This window comes from Ochotona princeps, chromosome 19 (assembly GCF_030435755.1).
Source record: "Ochotona princeps isolate mOchPri1 chromosome 19, mOchPri1.hap1, whole genome shotgun sequence".
In the NCBI taxonomy this organism is placed as follows: domain Eukaryota; kingdom Metazoa; phylum Chordata; class Mammalia; order Lagomorpha; family Ochotonidae; genus Ochotona; species Ochotona princeps.
In genome coordinates this window covers 32,924,617-32,935,733 of record NC_080850.1, presented here as the reverse complement: position 1 = coordinate 32,935,733, position 11,117 = coordinate 32,924,617, and the positions used below count along the sequence as shown (strand labels likewise).

At 41.9% G+C, this 11,117-nt stretch overlaps 1 pseudogene; it reads left to right on the top strand.

The window, feature by feature from the left end:
• Positions 1–1,530: 1,530 nt before the first annotated feature.
• On the top strand, positions 1,531–2,618 carry LOC101533642 (neuropeptide Y receptor type 6-like; annotated as a pseudogene).
• The last annotated feature ends 8,499 nt before the right edge of the window (positions 2,619–11,117 follow it).

Genomic DNA, 11,117 nt, shown 5'->3' with positions numbered 1-11,117 from the left:
CCCTTTCATTCTGATTGCTCAACTGCCTGTGTTGACATTATTTATGTTGTTTCCTTCAGATTCCTAAAAATCAAATAAAGAAATTGGCTTTTTTCTGCTTTCTATTTGTACTCTTTCAATGTGTCCTCTTTTAAGCCAGAAATCTCGGCACCTAGAAGAATAATGGGGAGTTCACGACTGATGTGCAAACTGGTCTGAACAATTCCACTAAATATGAACACTCTGTGCTATGCTAAGCCATGGATCTGGGACCATACTTCCGCTGAAGAGAGCAAGAATTGGAGGAAAGGTTTCTTTGTTAGTTAATTTTTGTTTTTGTTTTTTAGATGTATGTTATTCATGGGAAAGACTCATCCTGGTCTCCACATGGGTGCAGAGGCTCGAGCACGTTGGGCAATCTTTCTCTGCTCTCCCAGGTGCATTAGTAGGAAACTGGAGTGGAGGTGGAACAGCTGGGATTCAAACAACATTGGCCCCTGGGGAATGCTTTCTAATAAAGTTAATTCAGGTAATAGCTTAATAGCTTAGGTACTTGCTTTGATTCCCAGAATCTAAGTAATGTATCCAGAAACTTCATGTACAGAATATGACTCCAACCCCAAAAAGTGGAAAGTGTGCAAAAAAGACATATGCTATTCCATAGCAGTTGTGTTCTGGTATCAGCCCACAGACTGGAGACTAGCCCTAGGCACGGAAGCTGACAAATTTTATTCAACATACAGAGAATGTTTACCCAGTGTGTGCTCAATGGAGATGAGGGACAAGTTCAGTTACATGATTTCATTTAATTAATCATAATAAATCAGATCTGTATTTTAAGTTCTATTTATATATGTATTTTAAAGACAGAACAACAAAGACAGAAAGATGTATTTTCCATCCACTGGTTCTCTCTTCAAAGGCATGCAATAGCTGGGGCTGGACCAGCTCAAAGCCAGAAGCCCAAAATTCCATCCAGGTCTTTGTGTAGGTGGCAAGACCTGAGTATTTAAACTATCACCTGTTGCCTCTCAGAATGTGTTAGCAGAAAGCTGAATGGGAAGCAGAGGCGCTCTCCAACATAGTATGTGGCAGCTGAACCACTCCACCAAAATGCCTATCCAAGGAGAACTTACTTATCCAAGTTTTGAGACAAAAATATAAGAATGAAAGATAACTGACATATCAAAATATTAGTGATTCCATTTTTGCAACAGGAACCTCTGTTGGTCCATCTGTGCTACCACAACAATTGTACCACAGCCTTGGAAATGTAGACACAACCTAAACGTGTTTCATACAGCGCTGGAGGTTGGGAGTACAAAGTGCTGACATGTTTGATGACTTCCTCAAAGATGCAACCTTGTTCCTACATTCTTCAAAGGGTAAAAATCCTATGTGTTTCCGTGATAGAAAGTTTTCTCAAGTCCTTTTATAAGGCACAAATCACTGCAAGCCTCAGAGAAAGGTCTTTCCCAGGAACTGAAGGCCAAAATACTCATTAATAATACAAGTGAGCTTAGAAAAATCTCTTCTAACAATCCTGGAACAATGGAAGTTTCCCTAAACCAGCCAGCATCTAACAAAACCAGTGCAAAGACCAACAGCTTGGCATTTTTCTACTTTGAATCCTATCAACTCTCTTCTCTAGCCTTACTCCCGTTACTCATAGCCTGTACTGTGGTGTTAATCATGGGTATCTTGGGAAATCTCTTTCTCGTCATCTTAAACGAGCAGAGAGACTCTCTGAATGTCACCAACACACTGATTCCCGTCTTTCCCTCTCTGACATCTTGGTATGTGTCACGTGCATCCCTCTCACGGCCATTTACGCTCTGATGGACCACTGCACATTTGGGAATACCATGTGGAAACTCAGGTCCTGTGTACAGAGTATCTCCACCTCTGTGTCTGTTTTCTCACTTGTATTAATTGCTGATTGTGAAACCTAGTGGCTGGAAGCCAAATGCATCTCGTGCTTACTGGGGCATCATGCTGATTTGGCTCTTTTCCCTTCTGCTGCCTATTCTCTTGGTCCTTTCCTATAACCTCACTGATGAGCCCTTCCACAACCTTTCTCTCCCCACTGACATCTACGGTCACCGTGTAGCCTGTGTAGAGAACCAGCCCTCCAAAACGAAGCAGCTCCTCTATTCTACCTCCTTGTTTATGCTCCAGTATTTTGTCCCCTTGGGCTTCATGCTTGTCTGCTATCTGAAGACTGTTATCTGTCTTCATGAGAGAAATGGAAAAATAGAAACAAGAAAAATGAGAGCCAGCTAACTGAGAACAGAAGAATCCATACAATGTTAATATCCATTGTGGTCACCTTTGGAGCCTGCTGGCTACCCGCATACTCCTTCAATGTCGTCTCTGGTTAGAATCATGAGGTGATGATAAACTGCCATCATAATCTAGTGTTTGCAGTATGTCACTTGGTTGCTATGGTTTCCACATGCATAAAACCTCTCTTTCATGGATTTTTTAACAAAAATTTCCAGAAAGATCTGGTGGTGCTTATTCACCACTGCTGGTGCTTTGCACTTCGGGAAAGATATGAAAGTATTGCTATGTCCATTCTGCACACAGATGAGTCTGAGGGATCTTTATGACTGGTTCATATAACAACAGGAATATAAAAATTGCTGACACTTTGCTGAAACCCTTTCTCAATGGAAAGTGGAAAGGACAATAAGTAAAAAGAAACCAGAACTCAAAATCAGCAACTTTATGCCCAGTTTGTTTTCCGCTAAGCCTGCCTGTCTCACACACCCACCCAAAACATTCTGCAACACAGAAACGTATCACACCTTTCTCTTTTAAGAGAATAACAACTTCAACAACCTAGCTGCCATTACTCATGATAGAGAACGAACACGAGAAAGCATAGAAGAGGGAAGCTAGGGAACAAATTTCCCAGATCTTGTCAGCCAAGGAACTAGCATGAAAATTACCATTAACAATATGCCTGGGCCCGGCGCCGTGGCCTAGCAGCTAAACTCCTTGCCTTGAACTCCCCGGGATCCCATATGGGCGCCGGTTCTAGTCCCGGCAGCTCCACTTCCCATCCAGCTCCCTGCTTGTGGCCTGGGAAAGCAGTCGAGGACAGCCCAATGCATTGGGACCCTGCACCCGCGTGGGAGACCCAAAGGAGGTTCCTGGTTCCTGGCTTCGGATTGGCCCCACCGGCCGTTGCGGCTCACTTGGGGAGTGAATCATCGGATGGAAGATCTTCCTCTCTGTCTCTCCTCTCTGTATATCTGACTTTGTAATAAAATAAATAAATCTTTAAAATAAAAAAAACAATATGCCTATACCTACGCCACCTCAGGACCCTGGGTCGATAGTGGGTGCCGTTCCCTATCCCCAGGTACTGGGGTGGTTGGAAGGCTGAGTGTGGCTTCTTCCCTGCCTGCCTCCCTCCCCTGAGATACAGCAGAAAGAAACGGAAAACTTGGAAACAATGATCACCCACTTTTCCCTAACCCTTGTTCCTTCCCACCCTGATCAACTATGTAAACATCATCTAAAATAAAAATTGCTTAAACATATATGCCTTTTAGTATGCTACATCTCCTTAGCATAGAAACAATGCCACTTTCAAATATGCAAACTATAATGTTGACTTAACTAATCAAGTCAGAAAGCCATCATCATAATTTATTAACTTACTACCAAACTAATTTAAGATCAAGTTAAAGTTGAAGTTATGGCTTTAACTTAACATTTAAATCAAGAATTGTAGTAACAATTAATTCTCAAGCCTGGAATCAGCCTCTCTGGCTTACAACAGCATATTTTCTTCACTAACAACGCTATTAGCATTACTAAAATTGGGCACAACCGTTATCTCTTTATCTCTCTTTCTTCCTTTCTCGCCCTTGGTCATTCCCTCTCTCTTTTTTCATTCTCTTTGGGATTTCTATTCTCCATCAATTTGGGATCAATGAACAAAAGCACTGCAGGACATAAAATGTAAGTCTTACAGCATTAGTAGCAGATACTATTAGCTAAATATTAACTTCAAATGCTGTCAGTTTAGGATTCTAAAAGTGCAAGACTGCAGCTCTTTGATCCAGGAAGCAGTTTCCTAGATAAGTTTTCTATCTCCGTTGAGATAGAAATAATAATAATCATTAAGATGCAACACGGGATACATCTCACTTTGCTAAAAAAAAATCTAAAATAAAAAGTTATTGATTCTACTTTCCATAACTAAGAGATTCTAATAAAACCTTTGAAATCCAGAAAGGGCATCAAACTCTTCATTTTAAAAAGATTTATTTATTTTTATTAGAAATGTGGATTTACAGAGAGAAGGAGAGACAGAAAGATCTTCCATTGATTAGTTTACTCTTCGATTGGCTGTAATGGAGCTGAGATGACCCAAAGCCAGGAGCCAGAAACCTATTCCAGGTCTCCAGAATACCAGATACCCCAGCAATGATCACTGATCAATAATCAGAGCTTCACCAATGGCCACGTGGAAAGTTCAGGAGGTGAACTGAGGCATAGAACTGTCTGTCCCACTGATTTGTTGGATAAGACCATGAGTAAAAGAAATGTGGCAGAGCCCAAGCAGTCAGGTGCAGGAACAGGGTGGATTTGACAGCCCATCAGTGTCACATTAGGTATCATTTTGTGTACTGAGGAAAAGGCTACGGGACTGAAGAACAACGAGCTGCACAGGTACTGAGCCAAGAGAGAACTCACTTCCAGCTCAATGCATTGCATTGGTCTCAAAAGGAAAATTGTATCAACTAGACATCCAAGAAGTTCCATCCCAAATATGTCCTAACACAGAGATTATAACATATTATTATGTATAGTTATTATATTCTGTATATTTTGTATTTATGTATTATATTAATATACACTATAATATAATCCTAATACAGAGATTATAGAAATGTCAGTGAGCCGCAAAACCCTGAGTACTTGAAGACTCTGTTTAAATATTTCAAAAAAGTCTTCTCTAATTTCTCAGGACTATTTGGTTCTCTTAACCACTGCTCCCACAGAACACTTTGAATATCTACCGTCCTGTACATCAGGACCTCCTTACACGTGTGTGCCCTGAATGCTGAGTCTTGCATCTTACTCACCACAGTGGCTCCAGGCCAAGCATAGCATCTGGCACAAAGTGAAGGAGTCTGAAAATATTTGTAAACTGAAGATGTAGAATAACATCCAAGGACAACACACCTGTGCTTGGAAGCAATATGTGGATCTCAATGGTACATGGGATCTATGCTCTGCCCATATTCAATATTTGAAAGTCATATTTCCAAGTTTCCATTTGAAATAGAAACACTCATTGAGCAAGCACTTGATGCAGCTATTAAGGTACCACTTTCATGCCTGCATTACCTATCAGAGGGCTGAATTTGACTCCTGGTTGTACACTCCCTCCAAGCAAATGTTCTGCTAGTATACGTCCTGGAGGGTGGCACATAATGGCTGAAGTACTTGCTGCCCATGTGGAAGACCCAGACTTAGTTTCAGGCTTTTGGTTTCTCAACCTGACCTAGGCCCAGATACTTCAGACATTTGGATAATGAACCAGTAGATGGTAAATCTGTACATGCCGCTTTCTGTTTTTTCAGAAAAAAAAATTTAATTTGCTGCAATTTTTAAAAAATGAAATTAAGAGCACAGGAGTATTTATCAGCAGAAAAGAAAAAAAAAACACATTTAAGCGGACACAGGTTAGGCCTCCGTCTATAGTGCTGGCATCCCATAAGGCGACTTAAGAGCTTTAGAATTCTGGGTGTCCTACTTCTGACCCAGTTCCCCGCTCACAACCTGGAAAAGTAGCAAAAGATGGCCCTAGTGTTTGGGTCCTGCATCCACATGGGAGATCTATAAGAAGCTCTTGGTTACTGGTTTCTGATTGGCCCAGCTTTGGCCATTGCAACCATTTGCAGAAGGAACCAGTGGATGGGAGATTCATTCTCTCTCTCTCTTCTTCTTCTTCTTTTCTGTAACTTTGCCTTTAAAAGTAACAATAAATAAATCTTTGAAACACACACACACACACACACACACACACACACACACATTAATCACAAACAAGCTCAAAGGTATGGTAATACTATTATGGCCCAAAGATGTGCCAATAAGAATTGTGTCAATGAGAGTCAGCTAACTGGGCAGAACCTGGGACTAGAAGAAAATGCTCTGTTAACTTCTCATTTACTGTCTTGACAAGTTGTTAGATAAAACACCTTTTAGAAATGGAAAATTAGAACCTGGCAATGACAGTCTAGTGGCTAAAGTCCTTGTCTTGCAAGTGCTGGGATCCCATATGGGTGCCAGTTCGTATCCCAGCAGCCCCTCTTCCCATCCAGCTCCCTGCTTGTGGCCTGGGAAAGCAACTGAGGATGGCCCAAAGCCTTGGGACCCTGCACCCGTGTGGGAGACCCAGAAGAAGCTCCAGGTTCCTGGCTTCAGACCGGCTCAGCTCCAGCTACTGCGGCCACTTGGGGAATGAATCAACAAATGGAAGATCTTCCTCTCTGTATATCTGACTTTCCAATAATTAAAAAAAAAATGAATCTTGTTAAAAAAAAAAAAATCTTAAAAAAAAAAGCAGTTCTAAAGCCAAAAGCAAATACTTTACAAGCGCTTAGCATAAACATTTTTAACTAATAACATTAATCATCATAAAACCCTATGAGATAGAACTTTTTGCTTACTATTCACATTATAAACACATAATACTCATATATTCGAGGAACATTTAGTTGAGGCACAAAAAAGCTAAATAAGTTTTCCAAGATTACACAGCAAATTAGGTAAATCTTGTATTTTCTGTTTTATATACCAGAAAACTAGAACCTATAAAAATTGCCCCTAAGTTACTGTGTTGGACTTTGGACTCTCCAGTCCACATTCTTTCATTCCCCTTCTCTGTCACCATTAAGTGGATAGTTTATACCAAATAACGAAGGCCAGTGTCCCTCACGCTTGCCATCTTTTATCAGGGCCATCCTAACACAAATGCTCTATAATCTGAAATAAATCTCTTAAAACAAGGCATTCTAATATGTCTGCTGCAGTCCCAGCTCTCAGCTCTGAGCTTCCAGGGCTTCACCCTGCAGACACACATGAGCTCCGAACTGGCTGCCTCTGACAACACTTCCGGTCTTTCAGATGGATGCTACAGAGACGTCTCCTGATTCCCTTTGCCTCACAAGGCCCTCCAAATCCTCTCCACTGCAAGAAACAAAGCTACTCCAACTCTCCCAAAACACCTTGAAAAATCTACTTTCATAGGAACAGGACCACAGAAAGGAACCTGGTTGAATTCTTTGCTCTTGAATGAACTGATTATTACATCTTAGACAATTCATTTGCCTTTCCTGTGCCTCTTCAGCAACATAGAAGTATCCCCAAAATCTGGTTTTGGAGTGTGAGTCCTTGGAGAAATTGTTTAATATGGAGTTGAGAGATTTGGTGGAGTGAGAAATGCAGGCAATGATAGAGAAGTATATGGATCTTCAATTTCTATATCCACGCTGATCAAATACTTGCATGAAACATTTTTAAATGTCTTTACTAAGTATATACAGAAATTTTTTGTTGTCATCGTTCCCTAAATAGCACTTACACTGCTTTAGCCATTATAAGCAACATGGAGATGATTTTAAACACACAGAAGGTTTTTCATAGTTTATATAGGGGACTTAATCATCCTCAGGTGTTAGCATTTAGAATGAGTCCCTCATGGATCCCAAGGGAATAATAAATAATAAACCCTCTTCTCTTCAGCAGAACAAAGCAAAGCAGGATTCAAAGTCCTTTCATATTTTCTCCCTACTGGCTTGGCCACTGAAGACAGGAGTAAAGATGGGATCCTGCTGCCCCCTTGTGGCACATCAACACAGAAAGGTGGCTTCTCTCGGGAACTCTACCCTCCTCCTTCCCAATCGTACAGGAGGGCTTGATAATTCACAAAGCACATTCAACTCTACTACCTCACTCATTCTCTGAACAACTATGTGGGGGGTGCAGAATAGGAGGTATAAGCCCGTGTTACAGTGGGAGAAAGCAAAGCTCAGATAGAATAGCTGACCTACCTAAGGTCACACAGTTAGTCACTGGCAGTCAGAACTATCTACACATCCCAACTCCAAGTCAGGTGAGTCATTCCTTATCATACAGGAAAGGTGGAGTTGGGGGAGAACTGACATTTAGTTGTGCTCTGGGTCTAGGAATTGGAGTGAAGTAGGCTTGGGAAAAGAAAAGTTCAATTTCTTTTGCAGACAACTGGCTATGAGCTACAAGCAAGCTATGTCTATAAAAACAGGCATTCAGATAAACCTAAATTCCTTCCAAGTTTGCACATTCTTAGATGACAACACTTGTTCGATCTAGCTGTGTTCGCTCCCTCTACTCTCTGACCTCAGTCTACTCACAGGGTCACAAGATTGACTTACAGTTAAACAGTGAATACCAAACAGAACCAAGGCAAAGGACCACCACATTCAGGTATCTATAAGTAATATTGGGAAAGCCACTCTACCCCTGGGGTTAGAACTCATAATGTTTGTGACTCAATGCAATTTTCTGGGTAAGTTTTGGCAAAAAAAAAATAAAAATCAGGTGACTTGCTCATTAACAGCGTCATTCTTGGTGCCGACATTGCAGCACAACGGGTAGAGCTGCCATTTGTGACACTAGCATCTAATATGGGTGACAGTTTGAGTCCCAGCTGCCCCACTTCCAATCCAGCTCTCTGCTAATGGCCTGGGAAAAGCAACAAAAGACGGCCCACATACTTGGACTCCACGTACTTTGTTACCCATTCGAGACACCTGGGTGAAGCTCCTGGCATCTCACTTCAGCCTGACCTAGCTCCAGCCATTGTGGTCATCTAGGGAGCCAATCAGCAGATGGGAGCTTATCGCTCTCTCTCACAATGCCCCAAAGCAGGTCATAGAAACTAAGCTTAAGTCATCTGACCTTTTCTCTTAGTGGATAGCAATAACCCAGTTATGAATTCAGCCAGACTTGACTCCCTAAAATCACGCAGATGTTTGAGCTCAGAAATTTTTGTTTTTTTAAGGTTTATTTATTTTGTTGGAAAGTCAAACACACAGAGAGGAGGAGAGACAGAGAGGAAGATCTTCTGTCCGATGATTCACCCCCCCCCCCCAAGTGGCCGCAACAGCCAGAGCTGAGCCAATCCAAAGCCAGGAGCCAGGAGCTTTCTCCGGGTCTCCCACGCAGATGCAGGGTAACAAGGCTTTCAGGCTATCCTCGACTGCTTTCCCAGGCCACAAGCAGGGAGCTGGATGGGAGGCAGGGTCGCCACGACATGAACTGGTGCCCATATGGGAGTCTAGTGTATGCAAGGTGAAAATTTAGCCACTGCATCATCACGCCAGGCCCAGTTTGTGGGTTCATAGTTTAGGATTGGATGTCATGTTAGTCTGGCTTCTGGTGGAGGCTACCAGTGGTGGAGGAGGCCTGGAGGAACTGTTGTAGGGTGAGCTAGGAAGCAGAGACAGAAGGTAGGCGAAGATCAGCTGAAATGGCCAGCCCTCTCATGAGAACTGCCTTCTGAGGACAAGCCCCCAGGGACCAAGAGAACTTCCACCAGGCTTACTTCTCACATTTCTCACATGTTACAATTATGTTGAGTCTCTACCTTTAATCCATCAGCTCTTTTTTTTTTTTTTTTTTTTTTTTTTGAAATAGGCTTATTTGTCTTTATTCTTTGGATTTTCCCAGTTATGTTTCTAAATTGTCAACATTTAGCTCATATGGTTTTTTTTTTTTTTAATTAATATTTAGCAGTATGTGACAGTTTCATAGGCTTTGGGAATCCCCCTCCCCCTCCCCCTCCCCTCCTCCCTGGTGGATTCCTCCACCTTGATGCAGCATTACAGTTCAAATTCAATCAAGATTCTTTCCTTGCAAACATATATTAAGCATGGAGTCCAGCTACTTATTGTCCAGATGGGTTGAACAGTTTCTTGGGGAGACCATTTCTGGTCCGAAGTCAGAGCTGGTATAATATCACAGTCAATTAAGAGTCCCAATATAACATCAACAGCAATTTGCAATATTATGGAATTGACATAGTTTTGAGTAACCAGTATGTTAAAAACAACAACAACAACAACAACAACAACAACAACAAAAAACAACAAAATAACAAAAAACAAGTCCTAACCACAACCTATGATTAGCTCATTGACATCTCAATTTTAGTTTATATACAGGACCGGACCGGCTGCTATATACCTTGAAAAGGCTATAAGGTACCATTCAGCTGTCTCATATCTATTTCATTTTAGTATTTAGCCATTTGTTGTGTTGAAGTATAATTTTGTTGATCTTGGCAGATTTTGGGATAATCTAGACTGGCTTGTAACTCTAACAAGATATTTGTCGACATTTAATGTGCAGAACATTTTTTTTTGGGGGGGGGTGTGCAGGAAAATCCTCAACACCATGGTGAGGAGTGACTAATCTTTGTGTCCCACCCAGCAGGGCATGAGCAAATCCACGCCAGCTCTTTCCTGTCAGATTTCAAGCTCTACTTTCTGTTGTTTGTCTATTTATTTTAGGGTTTTTTTTTTTTTAGTTTGTATGATTGTTTGTTTGCTGTGAGGGGTAATCCATCAGCTCTTAACCAAACTTCCGAGCTCAGGCCCACCGCAATAGCTTGGAGTGCATCTGCCGGGAACTGGGCTTCCTCAGGTGTTGATGCCTGTGCAATGGGTGCATAAGTTCAGCTCATCCAGGCCAGCAGAGGATGTCAAGCGCCTTATCAGAGCATGGAAAGTAGAACAGGTTGGACCATTCTCCTGCTCAAGCTTTGCAACATGTACCTGGGCCTGTGGCTGCACTAAGGTAGACTTGGTCAGCAAAAGGATCTTGGAAAGATTTTTTCCACCCTAGTTCAATGAAGCCAGTGACATCGCAGAACTACCAGAATCATTCAAGTACACCCTCAGAACACCCTTCCCCACATTAGGGTCTCTAAGGCGTCATCAAATGATTGCCTCCTGCCACATCCTTAGGCATTGATACAGTTTGGCAGCACGGAGTGGTCCCCCCCTTTTCTGTCCGTTGCAGATACAGGAGAAAAACACATTGAAACTTTTGTCCCACAGCCTTCCACA